The following is a 5,362-nucleotide window of genomic DNA, read 5'->3' on the forward strand; positions in this document are numbered from 1 at the left end:
AAAAAAAAAAAAAAAAAAAAAAAAAAAAAAGGAAAAGATACTATTACTGCCTTTTCCACCAGATCTCCTTTTGGAGGGACTTGGATAGACCAAATCAGAATTTACCATGTCCAAGGGAGAGATGTAGGGTACACATTCAGAGGATTTTAGACTTCTAGTGTGGCAGCAAGTTACCACACCAGCTGCAGAGGCATCACTATGCACCGAGTAGGTGAGACAGGCTAAGGACAGCAGCTCTCAGCAGGCTGAATGCAGCAGAACTGACAAACCAGAGATTTTCAGATATTGGGGTTTTTTTCCTCAACAATAAAGCATCGGAAGTTGACTGGAGGACCAACTGGAGTTCATGTAAAATTTCTTCCACTCCAAATCCAGTTTCCCATTAAAAATTATATACCATTACCATTCAGAATCACTTTGGTAGGTGAGAGGGAGCAAAGGATCAACTGCCTAGTCCATACAGATAAAAATTATAGCCAGAATTACTGCTGTAAATGTGTGTCAATCTCTATTTCAGATCTTAAAGTAATCCCTATTAGCTTGTTAGTCGGTTGATCTCATAGGCAAGAAAATCACTGACTTTCACAGCTTTTGGATTAGATCTCTAATAGGTTTTAGGCCCCAGCATTTGCTGCCTTGTTTACAAACATAACCAGAAAAAAAATCCTCTTAAAACAATAAACAAGGCAAAGGAATACAAATTCTACAGAGCTGGCAGGGAGACCAACTACTTAGCAACACCACCATTTTCCAGCAATCACCCCCAGAAAAAAGTAATTGTTACTAGTGTGCACATATTAATTCTAGATCCCTCACACTTACAACCCTTAGATGTTTTCTGTGGATTAAGTCCATTGCTGATGTAATAGTCTGGCACTGACACCTACCATGGTTTGGGTTCCACATGCTTTTAGGTAAGCCCTGACTTCCTGCTGTTAAGCATGTCCCTCTTCCAAGAGCCAGAACATGAAGACAAACTGTTTTCATTGCTTTGCCATTGCTGAGTTACATTGTCATAACATCCAGACACTGTTCCAAAAGGCAGCAAAGCCGAAGCAAATGGCCAGGATGGAGGACTGTGCCAACCAGGATTGATGATCCATAGGGTGGACGTGCAAGTGTATATTTGCTTTAACAGATAGAAAGGCTGTATTGTAAGGATGTGAAAAATATTTTTGTGCCACACATGGAATTTTTAGAGAGAGTAAGGAAAGAAGAGAACAGAGGGTCATTGGACCCTCTATAGTGCCCCAAAGGCACTATTAGTGCCTTTCTTGAGAGGACCTTGTATCACTGCTGTTCTTTTCCCACCACAAAAAGCCTCCTTTTCATAGAATTATAGAATACCGGGTTGGAAGGGACCTCAAGGATCATCTGGTCCAAACTTTCTCAGCAAAAGCATGGTTTAGACAAGATGGCCCAGCACCCTGTCCAGCTGAATCTTAAAGGTGTTCCATGTTGGGGGAATCCACCACTTCCCTGGGGAGATTATTCCAGTGGCTCATTGTTCTCATTGTGAAAAATTTTCCTCTTTGGTCCAATTGCAGTCTCCCCAGGAGTAACCTGTACCCATTACCCCTCATCTTTTCCATGTGACTCCTTGTAAAAAGGGAGTCTCCATCTTCTTTGTAGTCACCCTTTAAATACTGAAGCATGGTGATAAGGTGTCCCTTAAGCCTTCTCTTCTTAAGGTGGAGAAAACCGATTTCTCTTAGACTTTCCTTATAAGGCAGGCTTCACAGTCCTTTGATCATCTTTGTGGCCATTCTCTGGACTCTCTCCAGCCTGTCCACAGCTTTTTTATATAGTGGGGACCAAAACTGAACAGAGTATTCCAGGTGTAGCCTGACAGCACTGACTAGAGTGTGAACTCAGAGTGTAAATCTACATAACTTATCATCAAAATAAAAACTCTATGCAGGTTAATGGTAGCACTCACCTGCAAACCCAGTCTCACAAGGTATCACCTGTCCAAACATGAGCTATAACCCCATGACTTCTTGTAGTAAAGAAACATGACAAAAGCTCATTCAAAGCCAGCAATAAGACTGAAGCCCACTGCAGCCCTACCATTACACTGCAGACCCCTGTACAGATCCTTGCAGTCACAAATCAAGGCATATACAGCAATCAGAGAAAACCTATCCAGGTGTGGAGAGATCTATACTTAACAGGAACACTTAACCTAAGCTAATAACAGGGAAATGCATGCCTGTTAGGAAGATCTCCAGTAGCAAGTAATGAAATCCCTTTGATGCAAATGTAAGGCCCTATTAAGAAATAGAAACCAGATGTTGCATCTGCATATCCAAACTAGCATAGATATTTTTACTTTCATTCTGCATATATCCCCACAAATTATCAGAAGATGATTTGCTGCTGTCTGGATTTTAGTAGTCAAGACATCCTTGGCATCTTGTTTTTTTATGTACAGAGCAGCTTGGTCTCATAAGCAGCAGTATGTGCACTCTGCCTCTTCAAGTATCCAATGTTTCTATTTTCCATAAGGCACAAGTCCTTTTTTAGTCAGTTCAAGCAAATTATCAAGGGAGACAGATAATCTTCATGTGTTCCCAATGCTTTTGTGTACTTACTCTGCTTGCTCTAAGCCTAAAGCTAAAGTCATTCTGGGCATATATTTTTCCATCTGAGAAACTTTTTTTTCCATTTCAGGGTTATAAGCCATTAGCAAACCATGTCTTAGTCAGGAATTAAGCCCTCCCAGAAATGAAGACGTGTGTGAAATGCTGGGAAAATGAAGTCTGTAATCACAAGAAAATCTCAAAATGAAAAAAATAAGCAAGTAAATAAAAGGGAGGAATGTAGAGCAACTGGGCAATGTAGAGTACCAGCAAGCATTTGGTGCTTCCTCTTCGGCTAGGTAAGGTTGCCTACTGACACCAGAGAAATAGCCTATTAAAAATTATTTCTCATCAATTTCATTTTCATAGCTTCTTGCCTCTAGGAGACAGTGGGAGTGAAAAAGGCAGCAGAGTTTTAGACATACCCTCAGTCCATCATTTCTCATTTCAGTTTCACACGCTGGTGTGGGGAGAGGCAGGTGGAGGCCTCTGGAGGCCTGCACCACCTGCACCCGACCTCCCCTTGCCAGGTAGCGAGCACCTTGGGGCTCCCCCAGCAAGAAATGGAGAGCAGCGTAATGCCCAGGAGCAGGAATGGGAGCTCACCCAAAGCTCCTTCAGCACGACATGAAACACATAACAGAATCACAGACTCATTCAGGTTGGAAAAGACCCTTGGGATCAAGTCCAACCATCAGCCCTGCTCTACAAAGTTCTCGCCTACACCACATCCCTCAACATCTCGTCTAAACAACCCTTAAACACATCCAGGGATGGTGACACCACCACCTCCCTGGGCAGCATATTCCACTGTCTGACCACTCTTTCTCTGAATTTTTTTTTCTAATATCCAGTCTGACCCTCCCCTGTAGCAGTTTAAAGCCGTTCCCCCTTGTTCTGTCACTAATCCCCTGTGAGAAGAGACCAGCACCAGCCTCTCTGCAATGTCTTTCCAGGGAGCTGTGGAGATTGATGAGGTCTCCCCTCAGCCTTCTCCTCCTCACACCAAACAGCCCCAGCTCCTTCAATGGCTCCTCATAAGATTTATTCTCCAGGCCCTTCACCAGCTCCGTTGCCCTCCTCTGCCCTCGCTCCAGCCCCTCGAGATCTCTCTCGTATTGAGGTGCCAAAACTGGACACAACACTCCAGATGTGGCCTCCCCAGTGCAGAGCACAGGGGGACTGTCACCTCCCTGCTTCTGCTGGTCACACTATTGCTGATACAAGCCAGGATGCTCTTGGATTTCTTGGCCACCCGGGCACACTGCCGGCTCCTGTTCAGCTGCTTGTCAATGAGAACCCCCAGATCCTTCTCTCCCAGACAGCTCCAGCCACTCCTCCCCAAGCCTGTAGCCATGCAGGGGGTTGTTGTGGCCCAAGGGCAGGACCTGGCACTTGGCCTTGTTGAAGCTCATCCTGTTGACATTGGCCACCGATCCAATCTATCCAAGTCTCTCTGTAGCTCCTCCCTGTCCTCATGCAAACCAACACTCCTGCTTAACTTGGTGTCATCTGCGAATTTACTGATAATACACTCTACGTCCTTATCAAGATCATCAATAACGATGTTAAACAGAAATGGTCCCAACACCAAGCCCTGAGGAACACCACTTGTGACCTGATCACTGCCGTCCAAATCCTCCCTGCATGTGGCCATGGGCCCCAGGCTGAGCTCTGCCAAAAGGTGGACTCCCCATGGCCAGGCTGCACGTCGGTGCCCGGCAGAAGCTGTGCTCTGTCTCCCCGATCAGCGCCAGCCATCATCTTTTCTCTACAGGCATCAATTGACATGTTGGTGCAGTTGAAGTTGTGTATTTTCTAGCACTCCTTATTTCCCAGGAAAACCAAAAACAGAACTATTCCAGAAGTTTATGTGCTGGTATGGAAAAAAAGACGTCAATACAAAAAATAAAGAAAAAATATGTCAATAAATAAAAATAACCAAAAATAGCATACTGTGTCTTCAGGGAAACAAATGCAAAGTGCTAAATTTAAATCATTACATTTTTATTCTGCTAATAAAAGAGCAGTTTTGACTTCAGTCAAAAAAGTTTATCAAGCAACATGTCACACACAGGAGCAGCAGCTCTACCTCAAGAGTTAACTATGTAGATATACAGATACGTGTGTGTAAGTGTATAAAAACACACATTGCCTAAGATATGGGTATAGCTTGGATTTATATATTGTATAATGTTACCTGCTCTCTGTTTCTTCACCATTATAGCTGTTATGCAGAATCCAAATATTTAAGTAATTGCATATTATTTCAGCTAAAGAGATGATAGAAGCATCCACCACAGAGCACAGACAGGGTTTATTCGTACTTCATATGAGCATTTTTTTTACCCCTGGCCAGATCCCACATGCTTTCTAGCTGCAAATGTTACACTGGATATCAGTTTCGTAAATGAGTGTGCAGCAAGTTAATAGTACATAAACTCCTAAGGACACTAAGAATTTATTCTGAATGGGAAGAAGTAAACTAGACTTACACCAGGGTGAGAATTCATAAAATGCACTTATTTGTTTTAAAACAGGAGAATAAGGTCAAACCATCTACCCTCTGATACCTGCATGATCATCCAGCAGCACTGATTTTGACAGCACGGAAAGAACCTGGGACAAGATAACATCTGAGTTGCTCAAAACACAAGCTTGCCCTGCAAGACACGACTGGAGCTCACACAGCTCCTGCAGCCTCTGATTCACCCCAGCTACACATAAGTTAGTTTCCATCCAAATTATCCCAGCACACCAAACACAACTGTGATGGGCAG

This window comes from Athene cunicularia, assembly GCF_003259725.1.
Source record: "Athene cunicularia isolate RWA chromosome 1 unlocalized genomic scaffold, athCun1 chr1_part1, whole genome shotgun sequence".
Taxonomy (NCBI): domain Eukaryota; kingdom Metazoa; phylum Chordata; class Aves; order Strigiformes; family Strigidae; genus Athene; species Athene cunicularia.